Below are 24,672 nucleotides of genomic sequence, written 5' to 3'. Positions count from 1 at the left end.
AACACAAGGCCCAGAGCTCCAGGGACATTGACTATGAGAAAGGCATGCCAAGGGGAGGACCGCATTGTCCCAAACTTGTAGCCTTCATGTTTTCCTAACCGGAACTCATCTCAGCCCAATGATCTGTCTTTGGCTGCACCTAGGGTTAGGGTTAGGGTTACACCTAGGGTTAGGGTTCAGAAAACCACAAGGCCCTGAGCTTCAGAGACAATGACAATGAGAAAGGCATGCCCAGGGGAGCGCAGCACTGTCCTAATATTACAGCTTTCCTATTTGCCCCATTGGAACTCACCTCAGCCCAATGCTGTTAATTAGCCTGAACCTAGTACTAGGGTTAGGGTTCCACCTAGGGTTAAGGTTAAGAAAACGAAAAGGCTTACAGCTATAGGGACACTGACAGCAAGAAAGGCATGCCTAGGGGACAGCATCTTTTCCCCAACCTTACAGCCTTCATGTTTTCCGAATCGGAACTCGCCTCAGCCCAATGCTGTATCTTAGGCTGCGCCTTGGGCTAGGTTTAGGGTTCGGGTTATGCCTAGGGTTAGGGTTCAGAAGACCACAAGGCCCAGATCTCCAGGGACAATGACAATGAGAGAGGCATGCCCAGGGGAGCACAATATTATCCCAAAACTTTAGCCTTCATTTTTCCTAATCGGAACTCGCCTCAGCCCAATGCTTAATCTTAGGCTGTTCCTCAGGTTAGGAGTAGGGTTAGGGTTTCACCTAGGGTTAGGGTTAAGAAAACCACAAGGCCAGATCTCCAGGGACATTGGCAGTGAGAAACGCACGCCAAGGGGAGGACCGCATTGTCCCAAACTTGTAGCCTTCATGTTTTCCTAACCGGAACTCATCTCAGCCCAATGTTCTGTCTTTGGCTGCACCTAGGGTTAGGGTTAGGGTTACGCCTAGGGTTAGGGTTCAGAAAACCACAAAGCCCTGAGCTCCAGGGACAATGACAATGAGAAAGGCAGGCCCAGGGGAGCACAGCATTACCCCAAAATTTTAGCCTTCCTATTTCCTAATCGGAAATCACCTCAGCCCAATGCTCTTTCTTTGGCTGTGCTTTGGGCTAGGGTTAGGGTTAGGGTTTCGCCTAGGGTTAGGGTTCAGAAAAACACAAGGCCCAGAGCTCCAGGGACATTGACTATGAGAAAGGCACGCCAAGGGGAGGACCGCATTGTCCCAAACTTGTAGCCTTCATGTTTTCCTAACCGGAACTCATCTCAGCCCAATGTTCTGTCTTTGGCTGCACCTAGGCTTAGGGTTAGGGTTCCGCCTAGGGTTAGGGTTCAGAAAACCACAAGGCCCAGAGCTCCAGGGACAATGACAATGAGAGAGGCATGCCCAGGGGAGCAGAACATTATCCCAAACTTCCAGCCTTCGTGTTTCCTAATTGGAACTCGCCCCAGCCCAATGCTGAATCTTAGGCTGTGCCTTGGGCTAGGGTTAGGGTTAGGGTTATGCCTAGGGTTAGGGTTCAGAAAACCACAAGGCCCAGAGCTCCATGGACACTGACAGTGAGAAAGGCATGCCCAGGAGAGCACAACATTCCCCCAAAACTTTAGCCTTCGTTTTTCCTAATTGGAACTCACCTCAGCCCAATGCTGAATGTTAGGCTGCGGCTAGGGTTAGGGTTAGGGTTCCGCCTAGGGTTAGGGTTCTGAAAACCACAAGGCCCGGAGCTCCAGGGACAATGACAATGAGAAAGGCATGCCCAGGGGAGCACAACATTATCCCAAATTTCCAGCCTTCATGTTTCCTAATTGGAACTCGCCTCAGCCCAATGCTTAATCTTAGGCTGTTCCTCGGGTTAGGAATAGGGTTAGGGTTCCGCCTAGGGTTAGGGTTCAGAAAACCACAAGGCCCGGAGCTCCAGGGACAATGACAATGAGAAAGGCATGCCCAGGGGAGCACAACATTACCCCAAACTTCCAGCCTTCGTGTTTCCTAATTGGAACTCGATTCAGCCAAATGCTGAATCTTAGGCTGTGCCTTGGGCTAGGGTTAGGGTTAGGGTTATGCCTAGGGTTAGGGTTCAGAAAACCACAAGGCCCAGAGCTCCATGGACACTGACAGTGAGAAAGGCATGCCCAGGAGAGCACAACATTCCCCCAAAACTTTAGCCTTCATTTTTCCTAATCGGAACTCACCTCAGCCCAATGCTGAATGTTAGGCTGCGGCTAGGGTTAGGGTTAGGGTTACGCCTAGGGTTAGGGTTCAGAAAACCACAAAGCCCTGAGCTCCAGGGACAATGACAATGAGAAAGGCAGGCCCAGGGGAGCACAGCATTACCCCAAAATTTTAGCCTTCGTATTTCCTAATCGTAAATCACCTCAGCCCAATGCTCTTTCTTTGGCTGTGCTTTGGGCTAGGGTTAGGGTTAGGGTTTCGCCTAGGGTTAGGGTTCAGAAAAACACAAGGCCCAGAGCTCCAGGGACATTGACTATGAGAAAGGCATGCCAAGGGGAGGACCGCATTGTCCCAAACTTGTAGCCTTCATGTTTTCCTAACCGGAACTCATCTCAGCCCAATGATCTGTCTTTGGCTGCACCTAGGGTTAGGGTTAGGGTTACACCTAGGGTTAGGGTTCAGAAAACCACAAGGCCCTGAGCTTCAGAGACAATGACAATGAGAAAGGCATGCCCAGGGGAGCGCAGCACTGTCCTAATATTACAGCTTTCCTATTTGCCCCATTGGAACTCACCTCAGCCCAATGCTGTTAATTAGCCTGAACCTAGTACTAGGGTTAGGGTTCCACCTAGGGTTAAGGTTAAGAAAACGAAAAGGCTTACAGCTATAGGGACACTGACAGCAAGAAAGGCATGCCTAGGGGACAGCATCTTTTCCCCAACCTTACAGCCTTCATGTTTTCCGAATCGGAACTCGCCTCAGCCCAATGCTGTATCTTAGGCTGCGCCTTGGGCTAGGTTTAGGGTTCGGGTTATGCCTAGGGTTAGGGTTCAGAAGACCACAAGGCCCAGATCTCCAGGGACAATGACAATGAGAGAGGCATGCCCAGGGGAGCACAATATTATCCCAAAACTTTAGCCTTCATTTTTCCTAATCGGAACTCGCCTCAGCCCAATGCTTAATCTTAGGCTGTTCCTCAGGTTAGGAGTAGGGTTAGGGTTTCACCTAGGGTTAGGGTTAAGAAAACCACAAGGCCAGATCTCCAGGGACATTGGCAGTGAGAAACGCACGCCAAGGGGAGGACCGCATTGTCCCAAACTTGTAGCCTTCATGTTTTCCTAACCGGAACTCATCTCAGCCCAATGTTCTGTCTTTGGCTGCACCTAGGGTTAGGGTTAGGGTTACGCCTAGGGTTAGGGTTCAGAAAACCACAAAGCCCTGAGCTCCAGGGACAATGACAATGAGAAAGGCAGGCCCAGGGGAGCACAGCATTACCCCAAAATTTTAGCCTTCCTATTTCCTAATCGGAAATCACCTCAGCCCAATGCTCTTTCTTTGGCTGTGCTTTGGGCTAGGGTTAGGGTTAGGGTTTCGCCTAGGGTTAGGGTTCAGAAAAACACAAGGCCCAGAGCTCCAGGGACATTGACTATGAGAAAGGCACGCCAAGGGGAGGACCGCATTGTCCCAAACTTGTAGCCTTCATGTTTTCCTAACCGGAACTCATCTCAGCCCAATGTTCTGTCTTTGGCTGCACCTAGGCTTAGGGTTAGGGTTCCGCCTAGGGTTAGGGTTCAGAAAACCACAAGGCCCAGAGCTCCAGGGACAATGACAATGAGAGAGGCATGCCCAGGGGAGCAGAACATTATCCCAAACTTCCAGCCTTCGTGTTTCCTAATTGGAACTCGCCCCAGCCCAATGCTGAATCTTAGGCTGTGCCTTGGGCTAGGGTTAGGGTTAGGGTTATGCCTAGGGTTAGGGTTCAGAAAACCACAAGGCCCAGAGCTCCATGGACACTGACAGTGAGAAAGGCATGCCCAGGAGAGCACAACATTCCCCCAAAACTTTAGCCTTCGTTTTTCCTAATTGGAACTCACCTCAGCCCAATGCTGAATGTTAGGCTGCGGCTAGGGTTAGGGTTAGGGTTCCGCCTAGGGTTAGGGTTCTGAAAACCACAAGGCCCGGAGCTCCAGGGACAATGACAATGAGAAAGGCATGCCCAGGGGAGCACAACATTATCCCAAATTTCCAGCCTTCATGTTTCCTAATTGGAACTCGCCTCAGCCCAATGCTTAATCTTAGGCTGTTCCTCGGGTTAGGAATAGGGTTAGGGTTCCGCCTAGGGTTAGGGTTCAGAAAACCACAAGGCCCGGAGCTCCAGGGACAATGACAATGAGAAAGGCATGCCCAGGGGAGCACAACATTACCCCAAACTTCCAGCCTTCGTGTTTCCTAATTGGAACTCGATTCAGCCAAATGCTGAATCTTAGGCTGTGCCTTGGGCTAGGGTTAGGGTTAGGGTTATGCCTAGGGTTAGGGTTCAGAAAACCACAAGGCCCAGAGCTCCATGGACACTGACAGTGAGAAAGGCATGCCCAGGAGAGCACAACATTCCCCCAAAACTTTAGCCTTCGTTTTTCCTAATCGGAACTCACCTCAGCCCAATGCTGAATGTTAGGCTGCGGCTAGGGTTTGGGTTAGGGTTACGCCTAGGGTTAGGGTTCAGAAAACCACAAAGCCCTGAGCTCCAGGGACAATGACAATGAGAAAGGCAGGCCCAGGGGAGCACAGCATTACCCCAAAATTTTAGCCTTCCTATTTCCTAATCGGAAATCACCTCAGCCCAATGCTCTTTCTTTGGCTGTGCTTTGGGCTAGGGTTAGGGTTAGGGTTTCGCCTAGGGTTAGGGTTCAGAAAAACACAAGGCCCAGAGCTCCAGGGACATTGACTATGAGAAAGGCATGCCCAGGGGAGGACCGCATTGTCCCAAACTTGTAGCCTTCATGTTTTCCTAACCGGAACTCATCTCAGCCCAATGTTCTGTCTTTGGCTGCACCTAGGCTTAGGGTTAGGGTTCCGCCTAGGGTTAGGGTTCAGAAAACCACAAGGCCCAGAGCTCCAGGGACAATGACAATGAGAGAGGCATGCCCAGGGGAGCAGAACATTATCCCAAACTTCCAGCCTTCGTGTTTCCTAATTGGAACTCGCCCCAGCCCAATACTGAATCTTAGGCTGTGCCTTGGGCTAGGGTTAGGGTTAGGGTTATGCCTAGGGTTAGGGTTCAGAAAACCACAAGGCCCAGAGCTCCATGGACACTGACAGTGAGAAAGGCATGCCCAGGAGAGCACAACATTCCCCCAAAACTTTAGCCTTCGTTTTTCCTAATCGGAACTCACCTCAGCCCAATGCTGAATGTTAGGCTGCGGCTAGGGTTAGGGTTAGGGTTCCGCCTAGGGTTAGGGTTCTGAAAACCACAAGGCCCGGAGCTCCAGGGACAATGACAATGAGAAAGGCATGCCCAGGGGAGCACAACATTATCCCAAATTTCCAGCCTTCGTTTTTCCTAATTGGAACTCGCCTCAGCCCAATGCTTAATCTTAGGCTGTTCCTCGGGTTAGGAATAGGGTTAGGGTTCCGCCTAGGGTTAGGGTTCAGAAAACCACAAGGCCCGGAGCTCCAGGGACAATGACAATGAGAAAGGCATGCCCAGGGGAGCACAACATTACCCCAAACTTCCAGCCTTCGTGTTTCCTAATTGGAACTCGATTCAGCCAAATGCTGAATCTTAGGCTGTGCCTTGGGCTAGGGTTAGGGTTAGGGTTATGCCTAGGGTTAGGGTTCAGAAAACCACAAGGCCCAGAGCTCCATGGACACTGACAGTGAGAAAGGCATGCCCAGGAGAGCACAACATTCCCCCAAAACTTTAGCCTTCATTTTTCCTAATCGGAACTCACCTCAGCCCAATGCTGAATGTTAGGCTGCGGCTAGGGTTAGGGTTAGGGTTACGCCTAGGGTTAGGGTTCAGAAAACCACAAAGCCCTGAGCTCCAGGGACAATGACAATGAGAAAGGCAGGCCCAGGGGAGCACAGCATTACCCCAAAATTTTAGCCTTCGTATTTCCTAATCGTAAATCACCTCAGCCCAATGCTCTTTCTTTGGCTGTGCTTTGGGCTAGGGTTAGGGTTAGGGTTTCGCCTAGGGTTAGGGTTCAGAAAAACACAAGGCCCAGAGCTCCAGGGACATTGACTATGAGAAAGGCATGCCAAGGGGAGGACCGCATTGTCCCAAACTTGTAGCCTTCATGTTTTCCTAACCGGAACTCATCTCAGCCCAATGATCTGTCTTTGGCTGCACCTAGGGTTAGGGTTAGGGTTACACCTAGGGTTAGGGTTCAGAAAACCACAAGGCCCTGAGCTTCAGAGACAATGACAATGAGAAAGGCATGCCCAGGGGAGCGCAGCACTGTCCTAATATTACAGCTTTCCTATTTGCCCCATTGGAACTCACCTCAGCCCAATGCTGTTAATTAGCCTGAACCTAGTACTAGGGTTAGGGTTCCACCTAGGGTTAAGGTTAAGAAAACGAAAAGGCTTACAGCTATAGGGACACTGACAGCAAGAAAGGCATGCCTAGGGGACAGCATCTTTTCCCCAACCTTACAGCCTTCATGTTTTCCGAATCGGAACTCGCCTCAGCCCAATGCTGTATCTTAGGCTGCGCCTTGGGCTAGGTTTAGGGTTCGGGTTATGCCTAGGGTTAGGGTTCAGAAGACCACAAGGCCCAGATCTCCAGGGACAATGACAATGAGAGAGGCATGCCCAGGGGAGCACAATATTATCCCAAAACTTTAGCCTTCATTTTTCCTAATCGGAACTCGCCTCAGCCCAATGCTTAATCTTAGGCTGTTCCTCAGGTTAGGAGTAGGGTTAGGGTTTCACCTAGGGTTAGGGTTAAGAAAACCACAAGGCCAGATCTCCAGGGACATTGGCAGTGAGAAACGCACGCCAAGGGGAGGACCGCATTGTCCCAAACTTGTAGCCTTCATGTTTTCCTAACCGGAACTCATCTCAGCCCAATGTTCTGTCTTTGGCTGCACCTAGGGTTAGGGTTAGGGTTACGCCTAGGGTTAGGGTTCAGAAAACCACAAAGCCCTGAGCTCCAGGGACAATGACAATGAGAAAGGCAGGCCCAGGGGAGCACAGCATTACCCCAAAATTTTAGCCTTCCTATTTCCTAATCGGAAATCACCTCAGCCCAATGCTCTTTCTTTGGCTGTGCTTTGGGCTAGGGTTAGGGTTAGGGTTTCGCCTAGGGTTAGGGTTCAGAAAAACACAAGGCCCAGAGCTCCAGGGACATTGACTATGAGAAAGGCACGCCAAGGGGAGGACCGCATTGTCCCAAACTTGTAGCCTTCATGTTTTCCTAACCGGAACTCATCTCAGCCCAATGTTCTGTCTTTGGCTGCACCTAGGCTTAGGGTTAGGGTTCCGCCTAGGGTTAGGGTTCAGAAAACCACAAGGCCCAGAGCTCCAGGGACAATGACAATGAGAGAGGCATGCCCAGGGGAGCAGAACATTATCCCAAACTTCCAGCCTTCGTGTTTCCTAATTGGAACTCGCCCCAGCCCAATGCTGAATCTTAGGCTGTGCCTTGGGCTAGGGTTAGGGTTAGGGTTATGCCTAGGGTTAGGGTTCAGAAAACCACAAGGCCCAGAGCTCCATGGACACTGACAGTGAGAAAGGCATGCCCAGGAGAGCACAACATTCCCCCAAAACTTTAGCCTTCGTTTTTCCTAATTGGAACTCACCTCAGCCCAATGCTGAATGTTAGGCTGCGGCTAGGGTTAGGGTTAGGGTTCCGCCTAGGGTTAGGGTTCTGAAAACCACAAGGCCCGGAGCTCCAGGGACAATGACAATGAGAAAGGCATGCCCAGGGGAGCACAACATTATCCCAAATTTCCAGCCTTCATGTTTCCTAATTGGAACTCGCCTCAGCCCAATGCTTAATCTTAGGCTGTTCCTCGGGTTAGGAATAGGGTTAGGGTTCCGCCTAGGGTTAGGGTTCAGAAAACCACAAGGCCCGGAGCTCCAGGGACAATGACAATGAGAAAGGCATGCCCAGGGGAGCACAACATTACCCCAAACTTCCAGCCTTCGTGTTTCCTAATTGGAACTCGATTCAGCCAAATGCTGAATCTTAGGCTGTGCCTTGGGCTAGGGTTAGGGTTAGGGTTATGCCTAGGGTTAGGGTTCAGAAAACCACAAGGCCCAGAGCTCCATGGACACTGACAGTGAGAAAGGCATGCCCAGGAGAGCACAACATTCCCCCAAAACTTTAGCCTTCGTTTTTCCTAATCGGAACTCACCTCAGCCCAATGCTGAATGTTAGGCTGCGGCTAGGGTTTGGGTTAGGGTTACGCCTAGGGTTAGGGTTCAGAAAACCACAAAGCCCTGAGCTCCAGGGACAATGACAATGAGAAAGGCAGGCCCAGGGGAGCACAGCATTACCCCAAAATTTTAGCCTTCCTATTTCCTAATCGGAAATCACCTCAGCCCAATGCTCTTTCTTTGGCTGTGCTTTGGGCTAGGGTTAGGGTTAGGGTTTCGCCTAGGGTTAGGGTTCAGAAAAACACAAGGCCCAGAGCTCCAGGGACATTGACTATGAGAAAGGCATGCCCAGGGGAGGACCGCATTGTCCCAAACTTGTAGCCTTCATGTTTTCCTAACCGGAACTCATCTCAGCCCAATGTTCTGTCTTTGGCTGCACCTAGGCTTAGGGTTAGGGTTCCGCCTAGGGTTAGGGTTCAGAAAACCACAAGGCCCAGAGCTCCAGGGACAATGACAATGAGAGAGGCATGCCCAGGGGAGCAGAACATTATCCCAAACTTCCAGCCTTCGTGTTTCCTAATTGGAACTCGCCCCAGCCCAATACTGAATCTTAGGCTGTGCCTTGGGCTAGGGTTAGGGTTAGGGTTATGCCTAGGGTTAGGGTTCAGAAAACCACAAGGCCCAGAGCTCCATGGACACTGACAGTGAGAAAGGCATGCCCAGGAGAGCACAACATTCCCCCAAAACTTTAGCCTTCGTTTTTCCTAATCGGAACTCACCTCAGCCCAATGCTGAATGTTAGGCTGCGGCTAGGGTTAGGGTTAGGGTTCCGCCTAGGGTTAGGGTTCTGAAAACCACAAGGCCCGGAGCTCCAGGGACAATGACAATGAGAAAGGCATGCCCAGGGGAGCACAACATTATCCCAAATTTCCAGCCTTCGTTTTTCCTAATTGGAACTCGCCTCAGCCCAATGCTTAATCTTAGGCTGTTCCTCGGGTTAGGAATAGGGTTAGGGTTCCGCCTAGGGTTAGGGTTCAGAAAACCACAAGGCCCGGAGCTCCAGGGACAATGACAATGAGAAAGGCATGCCCAGGGGAGCACAACATTACCCCAAACTTCCAGCCTTCGTGTTTCCTAATTGGAACTCGATTCAGCCAAATGCTGAATCTTAGGCTGTGCCTTGGGCTAGGGTTAGGGTTAGGGTTATGCCTAGGGTTAGGGTTCAGAAAACCACAAGGCCCAGAGCTCCATGGACACTGACAGTGAGAAAGGCATGCCCAGGAGAGCACAACATTCCCCCAAAACTTTAGCCTTCATTTTTCCTAATCGGAACTCACCTCAGCCCAATGCTGAATGTTAGGCTGCGGCTAGGGTTAGGGTTAGGGTTACGCCTAGGGTTAGGGTTCAGAAAACCACAAAGCCCTGAGCTCCAGGGACAATGACAATGAGAAAGGCAGGCCCAGGGGAGCACAGCATTACCCCAAAATTTTAGCCTTCGTATTTCCTAATCGTAAATCACCTCAGCCCAATGCTCTTTCTTTGGCTGTGCTTTGGGCTAGGGTTAGGGTTAGGGTTTCGCCTAGGGTTAGGGTTCAGAAAAACACAAGGCCCAGAGCTCCAGGGACATTGACTATGAGAAAGGCATGCCAAGGGGAGGACCGCATTGTCCCAAACTTGTAGCCTTCATGTTTTCCTAACCGGAACTCATCTCAGCCCAATGATCTGTCTTTGGCTGCACCTAGGGTTAGGGTTAGGGTTACACCTAGGGTTAGGGTTCAGAAAACCACAAGGCCCTGAGCTTCAGAGACAATGACAATGAGAAAGGCATGCCCAGGGGAGCGCAGCACTGTCCTAATATTACAGCTTTCCTATTTGCCCCATTGGAACTCACCTCAGCCCAATGCTGTTAATTAGCCTGAACCTAGTACTAGGGTTAGGGTTCCACCTAGGGTTAAGGTTAAGAAAACGAAAAGGCTTACAGCTATAGGGACACTGACAGAAAGAAAGGCATGCCTAGGGGACAGCATCTTTTCCCCAACCTTACAGCCTTCATGTTTTCCGAATCGGAACTCGCCTCAGCCCAATGCTGTATCTTAGGCTGCGCCTTGGGCTAGGTTTAGGGTTCGGGTTATGCCTAGGGTTAGGGTTCAGAAGACCACAAGGCCCAGATCTCCAGGGACAATGAAAATGAGAGAGGCATGCCCAGGGGAGCACAATATTATCCCAAAACTTTAGCCTTCATTTTTCCTAATCGGAACTCGCCTCAGCCCAATGCTTAATCTTAGGCTGTTCCTCAGGTTAGGAGTAGGGTTAGGGTTTCACCTAGGGTTAGGGTTAAGAAAACCACAAGGCCAGATCTCCAGGGACATTGGCAGTGAGAAACGCACGCCAAGGGGAGGACCGCATTGTCCCAAACTTGTAGCCTTCATGTTTTCCTAACCGGAACTCATCTCAGCCCAATGTTCTGTCTTTGGCTGCACCTAGGGTTAGGGTTAGGGTTACGCCTAGGGTTAGGGTTCAGAAAACCACAAAGCCCTGAGCTCCAGGGACGCTGACAATGAGAAAGGCATGCCAAGGGGATTGCATCTTTACCCCAACCTTGCAGTTGTCATGTTTTATAAATTGGAACTCACCTCAGCCCAATGCTCTATCTTAGGCTGTGCCTTGGGCTAGGGTTAGGGTCAGGGTTATGCCTAGGGTTAGGGTTCCGAAAACCACAAGGCCCAGAGCTCCAGGGACAATGACAATGAGAGAGGCATGCCCAGGGGAGCAGAACATTATCCCAAACTTCCAGCCTTCGTGTTTCCTAATTGGAACTCGCCCCAGCCCAATGCTGAATCTTAGGCTGTGCCTTGGGCTAGGGTTAGGGTTAGGGTTATGCCTAGGGTTAGGGTTCAGAAAACCACAAGTCCCAGAGCTCCATGGACACTGACAGTGAGAAAGGCATGCCCAGGAGAGCACAACATTCCCCCAAAACTTTAGCCTTCGTTTTTCCTAATCGGAACTCACCTCAGCCCAATGCTGAATGTTAGGCTGCGGCTAGGGTTAGGGTTAGGGTTCCGCCTAGGGTTAGGGTTCTGAAAACCACAAGGCCCGGAGCTCCAGGGACAATGACAATGAGAAAGGCATGCCCAGGGGAGCACAACATTATCCCAAATTTCCAGCCTTCGTGTTTCCTAATTGGAACTCGCCTCAGCCCAATGCTTAATCTTAGGCTGTTCCTCGGGTTAGGAATAGGGTTAGGGTTCCGCCTAGGGTTAGGGTTCAGAAAACCACAAGGCCCGGAGCTCCAGGGACAATGACAATGAGAAAGGCATGCCCAGGGGAGCACAACATTACCCCAAACTTCCAGCCTTCGTGTTTCCTAATTGGAACTCGATTCAGCCAAATGCTGAATCTTAGGCTGTGCCTTGGGCTAGGGTTAGGGTTAGGGTTATGCCTAGGGTTAGGGTTCAGAAAACCACAAGGCCCAGAGCTCCATGGACACTGACAGTGAGAAAGGCATGCCCAGGAGAGCACAACATTCCCCCAAAACTTTAGCCTTCGTTTTTCCTAATCGGAACTCACCTCAGCCCAATGCTGAATGTTAGGCTGCGGCTAGGGTTAGGGTTAGGGTTACGCCTAGGGTTAGGGTTCAGAAAACCACAAAGCCCTGAGCTCCAGGGACAATGACAATGAGAAAGGCAGGCCCAGGGGAGCACAGCATTACCCCAAAATTTTAGCCTTCCTATTTCCTAATCGGAAATCACCTCAGCCCAATGCTCTTTCTTTGGCTGTGCTTTGGGCTAGGGTTAGGGTTAGGGTTTCGCCTAGGGTTAGGGTTCAGAAAAACACAAGGCCCAGAGCTCCAGGGACATTGACAATGAGAAAGGCATGCCCAGGGGAGGACCGCATTGTCCCAAACTTGTAGCCTTCATGTTTTCCTAACCGGAACTCATCTCAGCCCAATGTTCTGTCTTTGGCTGCACCTAGGCTTAGGGTTAGGGTTCCGCCTAGGGTTAGGGTTCAGAAAACCACAAGGCCCAGAGCTCCAGGGACAATGACAATGAGAGAGGCATGCCCAGGGGAGCAGAACATTATCCCAAACTTCCAGCCTTCGTGTTTCCTAATTGGAACTCGCCCCAGCCCAATACTGAATCTTAGGCTGTGCCTTGGGCTAGGGTTAGGGTTAGGGTTATGCCTAGGGTTAGGGTTCAGAAAACCACAAGGCCCAGAGCTCCATGGACACTGACAGTGAGAAAGGCATGCCCAGGAGAGCACAACATTCCCCCAAAACTTTAGCCTTCGTTTTTCCTAATCGGAACTCACCTCAGCCCAATGCTGAATGTTAGGCTGCGGCTAGGGTTAGGGTTAGGGTTCCGCCTAGGGTTAGGGTTCTGAAAACCACAAGGCCCGGAGCTCCAGGGACAATGACAATGAGAAAGGCATGCCCAGGGGAGCACAACATTATCCCAAATTTCCAGCCTTCGTTTTTCCTAATTGGAACTCGCCTCAGCCCAATGCTTAATCTTAGGCTGTTCCTCGGGTTAGGAATAGGGTTAGGGTTCCGCCTAGGGTTAGGGTTCAGAAAACCACAAGGCCCGGAGCTCCAGGGACAATGACAATGAGAAAGGCATGCCCAGGGGAGCACAACATTACCCCAAACTTCCAGCCTTCGTGTTTCCTAATTGGAACTCGATTCAGCCAAATGCTGAATCTTAGGCTGTGCCTTGGGCTAGGGTTAGGGTTAGGGTTATGCCTAGGGTTAGGGTTCAGAAAACCACAAGGCCCAGAGCTCCATGGACACTGACAGTGAGAAAGGCATGCCCAGGAGAGCACAACATTCCCCCAAAACTTTAGCCTTCATTTTTCCTAATCGGAACTCACCTCAGCCCAATGCTGAATGTTAGGCTGCGGCTAGGGTTAGGGTTAGGGTTACGCCTAGGGTTAGGGTTCAGAAAACCACAAAGCCCTGAGCTCCAGGGACAATGACAATGAGAAAGGCAGGCCCAGGGGAGCACAGCATTACCCCAAAATTTTAGCCTTCGTATTTCCTAATCGTAAATCACCTCAGCCCAATGCTCTTTCTTTGGCTGTGCTTTGGGCTAGGGTTAGGGTTAGGGTTTCGCCTAGGGTTAGGGTTCAGAAAAACACAAGGCCCAGAGCTCCAGGGACATTGACTATGAGAAAGGCATGCCAAGGGGAGGACCGCATTGTCCCAAACTTGTAGCCTTCATGTTTTCCTAACCGGAACTCATCTCAGCCCAATGATCTGTCTTTGGCTGCACCTAGGGTTAGGGTTAGGGTTACACCTAGGGTTAGGGTTCAGAAAACCACAAGGCCCTGAGCTTCAGAGACAATGACAATGAGAAAGGCATGCCCAGGGGAGCGCAGCACTGTCCTAATATTACAGCTTTCCTATTTGCCCCATTGGAACTCACCTCAGCCCAATGCTGTTAATTAGCCTGAACCTAGTACTAGGGTTAGGGTTCCACCTAGGGTTAAGGTTAAGAAAACGAAAAGGCTTACAGCTATAGGGACACTGACAGAAAGAAAGGCATGCCTAGGGGACAGCATCTTTTCCCCAACCTTACAGCCTTCATGTTTTCCGAATCGGAACTCGCCTCAGCCCAATGCTGTATCTTAGGCTGCGCCTTGGGCTAGGTTTAGGGTTCGGGTTATGCCTAGGGTTAGGGTTCAGAAGACCACAAGGCCCAGATCTCCAGGGACAATGAAAATGAGAGAGGCATGCCCAGGGGAGCACAATATTATCCCAAAACTTTAGCCTTCATTTTTCCTAATCGGAACTCGCCTCAGCCCAATGCTTAATCTTAGGCTGTTCCTCAGGTTAGGAGTAGGGTTAGGGTTTCACCTAGGGTTAGGGTTAAGAAAACCACAAGGCCAGATCTCCAGGGACATTGGCAGTGAGAAACGCACGCCAAGGGGAGGACCGCATTGTCCCAAACTTGTAGCCTTCATGTTTTCCTAACCGGAACTCATCTCAGCCCAATGTTCTGTCTTTGGCTGCACCTAGGGTTAGGGTTAGGGTTACGCCTAGGGTTAGGGTTCAGAAAACCACAAAGCCCTGAGCTCCAGGGACGCTGACAATGAGAAAGGCATGCCAAGGGGATTGCATCTTTACCCCAACCTTGCAGTTGTCATGTTTTATAAATTGGAACTCACCTCAGCCCAATGCTCTATCTTAGGCTGTGCCTTGGGCTAGGGTTAGGGTCAGGGTTATGCCTAGGGTTAGGGTTCCGAAAACCACAAGGCCCAGAGCTCCAGGGACAATGACAATGAGAGAGGCATGCCCAGGGGAGCAGAACATTATCCCAAACTTCCAGCCTTCGTGTTTCCTAATTGGAACTCGCCCCAGCCCAATGCTGAATCTTAGGCTGTGCCTTGGGCTAGGGTTAGGGTTAGGGTTATGCCTAGGGTTAGGGTTCAGAAAACCACAAGTCCCAGAGCTCCATGGACACTGACAGTGAGAAAGGCATGCCCAGGAGAGCACAACATTCCCCCAAAACTTTAGCCTTCGTTTTTCCTAATCGGAACTCACCTCAGCCCAATGCTGAATGTTAGGCTGCGGCTAGGGTTAGGGTTAGGGTTCCGCCTAGGGTTAGGGTTCTGAAAACCACAAGGCCCGGAGCTCCAGGGACAATGACAATGAGAAAGGCATGCCCAGGGGAGCACAACATTATCCCAAATTTCCAGCCTTCGTGTTTCCTAATTGGAACTCGCCTCAGCCCAATGCTTAATCTTAGGCTGTTCCTCGGGTTAGGAATAGGGTTAGGGTTCCGCCTAGGGTTAGGGTTCAGAAAACCACAAGGCCCGGAGCTCCAGGGACAATGACAATGAGAAAGGCATGCCCAGGGGAGCACAACATTACCCCAAACTTCCAGCCTTCGTGTTTCCTAATTGGAACTCGATTCAGCCAAATGCTGAATCTTAGGCTGTGCCTTGGGCTAGGGTTAGGGTTAGGGTTATGCCTAGGGTTAGGGTTCAGAAAACCACAAGGCCCAGAGCTCCATGGACACTGACAGTGAGAAAGGCATGCCCAGGAGAGCACAACATTCCCCCAAAACTTTAGCCTTCGTTTTTCCTAATCGGAACTCACCTCAGCCCAATGCTGAATGTTAGGCTGCGGCTAGGGTTAGGGTTAGGGTTACGCCTAGGGTTAGGGTTCAGAAAACCACAAAGCCCTGAGCTCCAGGGACAATGACAATGAGAAAGGCAGGCCCAGGGGAGCACAGCATTACCCCAAAATTTTAGCCTTCCTATTTCCTAATCGGAAATCACCTCAGCCCAATGCTCTTTCTTTGGCTGTGCTTTGGGCTAGGGTTAGGGTTAGGGTTTCGCCTAGGGTTAGGGTTCAGAAAAACACAAGGCCCAGAGCTCCAGGGACATTGACTATGAGAAAGGCACGCCAAGGGGAGGACCGCATTGTCCCAAACTTGTAGCCTTCATGTTTTCCTAACCGGAACTCATCTCAGCCCAATGTTCTGTCTTTGGCTGCACCTAGGCTTAGGGTTAGGGTTCCGCCTAGGGTTAGGGTTCAGAAAACCACAAGGCCCAGAGCTCCAGGGACAATGACAATGAGAGAGGCATGCCCAGGGGAGCAGAACATTATCCCAAACTTCCAGCCTTCGTGTTTCCTAATTGGAACTCGCCCCAGCCCAATACTGAATCTTAGGCTGTGCCTTGGGCTAGGGTTAGGGTTAGGGTTATGCCTAGGGTTAGGGTTCAGAAAACCACAAGGCCCAGAGCTCCATGGACACTGACAGTGAGAAAGGCATGCCCAGGAGAGCACAACATTCCCCCAAAACTTTAGCCTTCGTTTTTCCTAATCGGAACTCACCTCAGCCCAATGCTGAATGTTAGGCTGCGGCTAGGGTTAGGGTTAGGGTTCCGCCTAGGGTTAGGGTTCTGAAAACCACAAGGCCCGGAGCTCCAGGGACAATGACAATGAGAAAGGCATGCCCAGGGGAGCACAACATTACCCCAAACTTCCAGCCTTCGTGTTTCCTAATTGGAACTCGATTCAGCCAAATGCTGAATCTTAGGCTGTGCCTTGGGCTAGGGTTAGGGTTAGGGTTATGCCTAGGGTTAGGGTTCAGAAAACCACAAGGCCCAGAGCTCCATGGACACTGACAGTGAGAAAGGCATGCCCAGGAGAGCACAACATTCCCCCAAAACTTTAGCCTTCATTTTTCCTAATCGGAACTCACCTCAGCCCAATGCTGAATGTTAGGCTGCGGCTAGGGTTAGGGTTAGGGTTACGCCTAGGGTTAGGGTTCAGAAAACCACAAAGCCCTGAGCTCCAGGGACAATGACAATGAGAAAGGCAGGCCCAGGGGAGCACAGCATTACCCCAAAATTTTAGCCTTCGTATTTCCTAATCGTAAATCACCTCAGCCCAATGCTCTTTCTTTGGCTGTGCTTTGGGCTAGGGTTAGGGTTAGGGTTTCGCCTAGGGTTAGGGTTCAGAAAAACACAAGGCCCAGAGCTCCAGGGACATTGACTATGAGAAAGGCATGCCAAGGGGAGGACCGCATTGTCCCAAACTTGTAGCCTTCATGTTTTCCTAACCGGAACTCATCTCAGCCCAATGATCTGTCTTTGGCTGCACCTAGGGTTAGGGTTAGGGTTACACCTAGGGTTAGGGTTCAGAAAACCACAAGGCCCTGAGCTTCAGAGACAATGACAATGAGAAAGGCATGCCCAGGGGAGCGCAGCACTGTCCTAATATTACAGCTTTCCTATTTGCCCCATTGGAACTCACCTCAGCCCAATGCTGTTAATTAGCCTGAACCTAGTACTAGGGTTAGGGTTCCACCTAGGGTTAAGGTTAAGAAAACGAAAAGGCTTACAGCTATAGGGACACTGACAGAGAGAAAGGCATGCCTAGGGGACAGCATCTTTTCCCCAACCTTACAGCCTTCATGTTTTCCGAATCGGAACTCGCCTCAGCCCAATGCTGTATCTTAGGCTGCGCCTTGGGCTAGGTTTAGGGTTCGGGTTATGCCTAGGGTTAGGGTTCAGAAGACCACAAGGCCCAGATCTCCAGGGACAATGACAATGAGAGAGGCATGCCCAGGGGAGCACAATATTATCCCAAAACTTTAGCCTTCATTTTTCCTAATCGGAACTCGCCTCAGCCCAATGCTTAATCTTAGGCTGTTCCTCAGGTTAGGAGTAGGGTTAGGGTTTCACCTAGGGTTAGGGTTAAGAAAACCACAAGGCCAGATCTCCAGGGACATTGGCAGTGAGAAACGCACGCCAAGGGGAGGACCGCATTGTCCCAAACTTGTAGCCTTCATGTTTTCCTAACCGGAACTCATCTCAGCCCAATGTTCTGTCTTTGGCTGCACCTAGGGTTAGGGTTAGGGTTACGCCTAGGGTTAGGGTTCAGAAAACCACAAAGCCCTGAGCTCCAGGGACGCTGACAATGAGAAAGGCATGCCAAGGGGATTGCATCTTTACCCCAACCTTGCAGTTGTCATGTTTTATAAATTGGAACTCACCTCAGCCCAATGCTCTATCTTAGGCTGTGCCTTGGGCTAGGGTTAGGGTTAGGGTTATGCCTAGGGTTAGGGTTCCGAAAACCACAAGGCCCAGAGCTCCAGGGACAATGACAATGAGAGAGGCATGCCCAGGGGAGCAGAACATTATCCCAAACTTCCAGCCTTCGTGTTTCCTAATTGGAACTCGCCCCAGCCCAATGCTGAATCTTAGGCTGTGCCTTGGGCTAGGGTTAGGGTTAGGGTTATGCCTAGGGTTAGGGTTCAGAAAACCACAAGGCCCAGAGCTCCATGGACACTGACAGTGAGAAAGGCATGCCCAGGAGAGCACAACATTCCCCCAAAACTTTAGCCTTCGTTTTTCCTAATCGGAACTCACCTCAGCCCAATGCTGAATGTTAGGCTGCGGCTAGGGTTAGGGTTAGGGTTCCGCCTAGGGTTAGGGTTCTGAAAACCACAAGGCCCGGAGCTCCAGGGACAATGACAATGAGAAAGGCATGCCCAGGGGAGCACAACATTATCCCAAATTTCCAGCCTTCGTGTTTCCTAATTGGAACTCGCCTCAGCCCAATGCTTAATCTTAGGCTGTTCCTCGGGTTAGGAATAGGGTTAGGGTTCCGCCTAGGGTTAGGGTTCAGAAAACCACAAGGCCCGGAGCTCCAGGGACAATGACAATGAGAAAGGCATGCCCAGGGGAGCACAACATTACCCCAAACTTCCAGCCTTCGTGTTTCCTAATTGGAACTCGATTCAGCCAAATGCTGAATCTTAGGCTGTGCCTTGGGCTAGGGTTAGGGTTAGGGTTATGCCTAGGGTTAGGGTTCAGAAAACCACAAGGCCCAGAGCTCCATGGACACTGACAGTGAGAAAGGCATGCCCAGGAGAGCACAACATTCCCCCAAAACTTTAGCCTTCGTTTTTCCTAATCGGAACTCACCTCAGCCCAATGCTGAATGTTAGGCTGCGGCTAGGGTTAGGGTTAGGGTTACGCCTAGGGTTAGGGTTCAGAAAACCACAAAGCCCTGAGCTCCAGGGACAATGACAATGAGAAAGGCAGGCCCAGGGGAGCACAGCATTACCCCAAAATTTTAGCCTTCCTATTTCCTAATCGGAAATCACCTCAGCCCAATGCTCTTTCTTTGGCTGTGCTTTGGGCTAGGGTTAGGGTTAGGGTTTCGCCTAGGGTTAGGGTTCAGAAAAACACAAGGCCCAGAGCTCCAGGGACATTGACTATGAGAAAGGCACGCCAAGGGGAGGACCGCATTGTCCCAAACTTGTAGCCTTCATGTTTTCCTAACCGGAACTCATCTCAGCCCAATGTTCTGTCTTTGGCTGCACCTAGGCTTAGGGTTAGGGTTCCGCCTAGGGTTAGGGTTCAGAAAACCACAAGGCCCAGAGCTCCAGGGACAATGACAATGAGAGAGGCATGCCCAGGGGAGCAGAACATTATCCCAAACTTCCAGCCTTCGTGTTTCCTAATTGGAACTCGCCCCAGCCCAATACTGAATCTTAGGCTGTGCCTTGGGCTAGGGTTAGGGTTAGGGTTATGCCTAGGGTTAGGGTTCAGAAAACCACAAGGCCCAGAGCTCCATGGACACTGACAGTGAGAAAGGCATGCCCAGGAGAGCACAACATTCCCCCAAAACTTTAGCCTTCGTTTTTCCTAATCGGAACTCACCTCAGCCCAATGCTGAATGTTAGGCTGCGGCTAGGGTTAGGGTTAGGGTTCCGCCTAGGGTTAGGGTTCTGAAAACCACAAGGCCCGGAGCTCCAGGGACAATGACAATGAGAAAGGCATGCCCAGGGGAGCACAACATTACCCCAAACTTCCAGCCTTCGTGTTTCCTAATTGGAACTCGATTCAGCCAAATGCTGAATCTTAGGCTGTGCCTTGGGCTAGGGTTAGGGTTAGGGTTATGCCTAGGGTTAGGGTTCAGAAAACCACAAGGCCCAGAGCTCCATGGACACTGACAGTGAGAAAGGCATGCCCAGGAGAGCACAACATTCCCCCAAAACTTTAGCCTTCGTTTTTCCTAATCGGAACTCACCTCAGCCCAATGCTGAATGTTAGGCTGCGGCTAGGGTTAGGGTTAGGGTTACGCCTAGGGTTAGGGTTCAGAAAACCACAAAGCCCTGAGCTCCAGGGACAATGACAATGAGAAAGGCAGGCCCAGGGGAGCACAGCATTACCCCAAAATTTTAGCCTTCGTATTTCCTAATCGTAAATCACCTCAGCCCAATGCTCTTTCTTTGGCTGTGCTTTGGGCTAGGGTTAGGGTTAGGGTTTCGCCTAGGGTTAGGGTTCAGAAAAACACAAGGCCCAGAGCTCCAGGGACATTGACTATGAGAAAGGCATGCCAAGGGGAGGACCGCATTGTCCCAAACTTGTAGCCTTCATGTTTTCCTAACCGGAACTCATCTCAGCCCAATGATCTGTCTTTGGCTGCACCTAGGGTTAGGGTTAGGGTTACACCTAGGGTTAGGGTTCAGAAAACCACAAGGCCCTGAGCTTCAGAGACAATGACAATGAGAAAGGCATGCCCAGGGGAGCGCAGCACTGTCCTAATATTACAGCTTTCCTATTTGCCCCATTGGAACTCACCTCAGCCCAATGCTGTTAATTAGCCTGAACCTAGTACTAGGGTTAGGGTTCCACCTAGGGTTAAGGTTAAGAAAACGAAAAGGCTTACAGCTATAGGGACACTGACAGAGAGAAAGGCATGCCTAGGGGACAGCATCTTTTCCCCAACCTTACAGCCTTCATGTTTTCCGAATCGGAACTCGCCTCAGCCCAATGCTGTATCTTAGGCTGCGCCTTGGGCTAGGTTTAGGGTTCGGGTTATGCCTAGGGTTAGGGTTCAGAAGACCACAAGGCCCAGATCTCCAGGGACAATGACAATGAGAGAGGCATGCCCAGGGGAGCACAATATTATCCCAAAACTTTAGCCTTCATTTTTCCTAATCGGAACTCGCCTCAGCCCAATGCTTAATCTTAGGCTGTTCCTCAGGTTAGGAGTAGGGTTAGGGTTTCACCTAGGGTTAGGGTTAAGAAAACCACAAGGCCAGATCTCCAGGGACATTGGCAGTGAGAAACGCACGCCAAGGGGAGGACCGCATTGTCCCAAACTTGTAGCCTTCATGTTTTCCTAACCGGAACTCATCTCAGCCCAATGTTCTGTCTTTGGCTGCACCTAGGGTTAGGGTTAGGGTTACGCCTAGGGTTAGGGTTCAGAAAACCACAAAGCCCTGAGCTCCAGGGACGCTGACAATGAGAAAGGCATGCCAAGGGGATTGCATCTTTACCCCAACCTTGCAGTTGTCATGTTTTATAAATTGGAACTCACCTCAGCCCAATGCTCTATCTTAGGCTGTGCCTTGGGCTAGGGTTAGGGTTAGGGTTATGCCTAGGGTTAGGGTTCCGAAAACCACAAGGCCCAGAGCTCCAGGGACAATGACAATGAGAGAGGCATGCCCAGGGGAGCAGAACATTATCCCAAACTTCCAGCCTTCGTGTTTCCTAATTGGAACTCGCCCCAGCCCAATGCTGAATCTTAGGCTGTGCCTTGGGCTAGGGTTAGGGTTAGGGTTATGCCTAGGGTTAGGGTTCAGAAAACCACAAGTCCCAGAGCTCCATGGACACTGACAGTGAGAAAGGCATGCCCAGGAGAGCACAACATTCCCCCAAAACTTTAGCCTTCGTTTTTCCTAATCGGAACTCACCTCAGCCCAATGCTGAATGTTAGGCTGCGGCTAGGGTTAGGGTTAGGGTTCCGCCTAGGGTTAGGGTTCTGAAAACCACAAGGCCCGGAGCTCCAGGGACAATGACAATGAGAAAGGCATGCCCAGGGGAGCACAACATTATCCCAAATTTCCAGCCTTCGTGTTTCCTAATTGGAACTCGCCTCAGCCCAATGCTTAATCTTAGGCTGTTCCTCGGGTTAGGAATAGGGTTAGGGTTCCGCCTAGGGTTAGGGTTCAGAAAACCACAAGGCCCGGAGCTCCAGGGACAATGACAATGAGAAAGGCATGCCCAGGGGAGCACAACATTACCCCAAACTTCCAGCCTTCGTGTTTCCTAATTGGAACTCGATTCAGCCAAATGCTGAATCTTAGGCTGTGCCTTGGGCTAGGGTTAGGGTTAGGGTTATGCCTAGGGTTAGGGTTCAGAAAACCACAAGGCCCAGAGCTCCATGGACACTGACAGTGAGAAAGGCATGCCCAGGAGAGCACAACATTCCCCCAAAACTTTAGCCTTCGTTTTTCCTAATCGGAACTCACCTCAGCCCAATGCTGAATGTTAGGCTGCGGCTAGGGTTAGGGTTAGGGTTACGCCTAGGGTTAGGGTTCAGAAAACCACAAAGCCCTGAGCTCCAGGGACAATGACAATGAGAAAGGCAGGCCCAGGGGAGCACAGCATTACCCCAAAATTTTAGCCTTCCTATTTCCTAATCGGAAATCACCTCAGCCCAATGCTCTTTCTTTGGCTGTGCTTTGGGCTAGGGTTAGGGTTAGGGTTTCGCCTAGGGTTAGGGTTCAGAAAAACACAAGGCCCAGAGCTCCAGGGACATTGACTATGAGAAAGGCATGCCAAGGGGAGGACCGCATTGTCCCAAACTTGTAGCCTTCATGTTTTCCTAACCGGAACTCATCTCAGCCCAATGTTCTGTCTTTGGCTGCACCTAGGCTTAGGGTTAGGGTTCCGCCTAGGGTTAGGGTTCAGAAAACCACAAGGCCCAGAGCTCCAGGGACAATGACAATGAGAGAGGCATGCCCAGGGGAGCAGAACATTATCCCAAACTTCCAGCCTTCGTGTTTCCTAATTGGAACTCGCCCCAGCCCAATACTGAATCTTAGGCTGTGCCTTGGGCTAGGGTTAGGGTTAGGGTTATGCCTAGGGTTAGGGTTCAGAAAACCACAAGTCCCAGAGCTCCATGGACACTGACAGTGAGAAAGGCATGCCCAGGAGAGCACAACATTCCCCCAAAACTTTAGCCTTCGTTTTTCCTAATCGGAACTCACCTCAGCCCAATGCTGAATGTTAGGCTGCGGCTAGGGTTAGGGTTAGGGTTCCGCCTAGGGTTAGGGTTCTGAAAACCACAAGGCCCGGAGCTCCAGGGACAATGACAATGAGAAAGGCATGCCCAGGGGAGCACAACATTATCCCAAATTTCCAGCCTTCGTGTTTCCTAATTGGAACTCGCCTCAGCCCAATGCTTAATCTTAGGCTGTTCCTCGGGTTAGGAATAGGGTTAGGGTTCCGCCTAGGGTTAGGGTTCAGAAAACCACAAGGCCCGGAGCTCCAGGGACAATGACAATGAGAAAGGCATGCCCAGGGGAGCACAACATTACCCCAAACTTCCAGCCTTCGTGTTTCCTAATTGGAACTCGATTCAGCCAAATGCTGAATCTTAGGCTGTGCCTTGGGCTAGGGTTAGGGTTAGGGTTATGCCTAGGGTTAGGGTTCAGAAAACCACAAGGCCCAGAGCTCCATGGACACTGACAGTGAGAAAGGCATGCCCAGGAGAGCACAACATTCCCCCAAAACTTTAGCCTTCGTTTTTCCTAATCGGAACTCACCTCAGCCCAATGCTGAATGTTAGGCTGCGGCTAGGGTTAGGGTTAGGGTTACGCCTAGGGTTAGGGTTCAGAAAACCACAAAGCCCTGAGCTCCAGGGACAATGACAATGAGAAAGGCAGGCCCAGGGGAGCACAGCATTACCCCAAAATTTTAGCCTTCCTATTTCCTAATCGTAAATCACCTCAGCCCAATGCTCTTTCTTTGGCTGTGCTTTGGGCTAGGGTTAGGGTTAGGGTTTCGCCTAGGGTTAGGGTTCAGAAAAACACAAGGCCCAGAGCTCCAGGGACATTGACTATGAGAAAGGCACGCCAAGGGGAGGACCGCATTGTCCCAAACTTGTAGCCTTCATGTTTTCCTAACCGGAACTCATCTCAGCCCAATGTTCTGTCTTTGGCTGCACCTAGGCTTAGGGTTAGGGTTCCGCCTAGGGTTAGGGTTCAGAAAACCACAAGGCCCAGAGCTCCAGGGACAATGACAATGAGAGAGGCATGCCCAGGGGAGCAGAACATTATCCCAAACTTCCAGCCTTCGTGTTTCCTAATTGGAACTCGCCCCAGCCCAATACTGAATCTTAGGCTGTGCCTTGGGCTAGGGTTAGGGTTAGGGTTATGCCTAGGGTTAGGGTTCAGAAAACCACAAGGCCCAGAGCTCCATGGACACTGACAGTGAGAAAGGCATGCCCAGGAGAGCACAACATTCCCCCAAAACTTTAGCCTTCGTTTTTCCTAATCGGAACTCACCTCAGCCCAATGCTGAATGTTAGGCTGCGGCTAGGGTTAGGGTTAGGGTTCCGCCTAGGGTTAGGGTTCTGAAAACCACAAGGCCCGGAGCTCCAGGGACAATGACAATGAGAAAGGCATGCCCAGGGGAGCACAACATTATCCCAAATTTCCAGCCTTCGTTTTTCCTAATTGGAACTCGCCTCAGCCCAATGCTTAATCTTAGGCTGTTCCTCGGGTTAGGAATAGGGTTAGGGTTCCGCCTAGGGTTAGGGTTCAGAAAACCACAAGGCCCGGAGCTCCAGGGACAATGACAATGAGAAAGGCATGCCCAGGGGAGCACAACATTACCCCAAACTTCCAGCCTTCGTGTTTCCTAATTGGAACTCGATTCAGCCAAATGCTGAATCTTAGGCTGTGCCTTGGGCTAGGGTTAGGGTTAGGGTTATGCCTAGGGTTAGGGTTCAGAAAACCACAAGGCCCAGAGCTCCATGGACACTGACAGTGAGAAAGGCATGCCCAGGAGAGCACAACATTCCCCCAAAACTTTAGCCTTCATTTTTCCTAATCGGAACTCACCTCAGCCCAATGCTGAATGTTAGGCTGCGGCTAGGGTTAGGGTTAGGGTTACGCCTAGGGT

The sequence above is a fragment of the Aphelocoma coerulescens genome, chromosome 2, assembly GCF_041296385.1.
Source record: "Aphelocoma coerulescens isolate FSJ_1873_10779 chromosome 2, UR_Acoe_1.0, whole genome shotgun sequence".
In the NCBI taxonomy this organism is placed as follows: domain Eukaryota; kingdom Metazoa; phylum Chordata; class Aves; order Passeriformes; family Corvidae; genus Aphelocoma; species Aphelocoma coerulescens.
The sequence above is the reverse complement of the archived record's forward strand: the minus strand, read 5'-3'. Positions refer to the sequence as shown.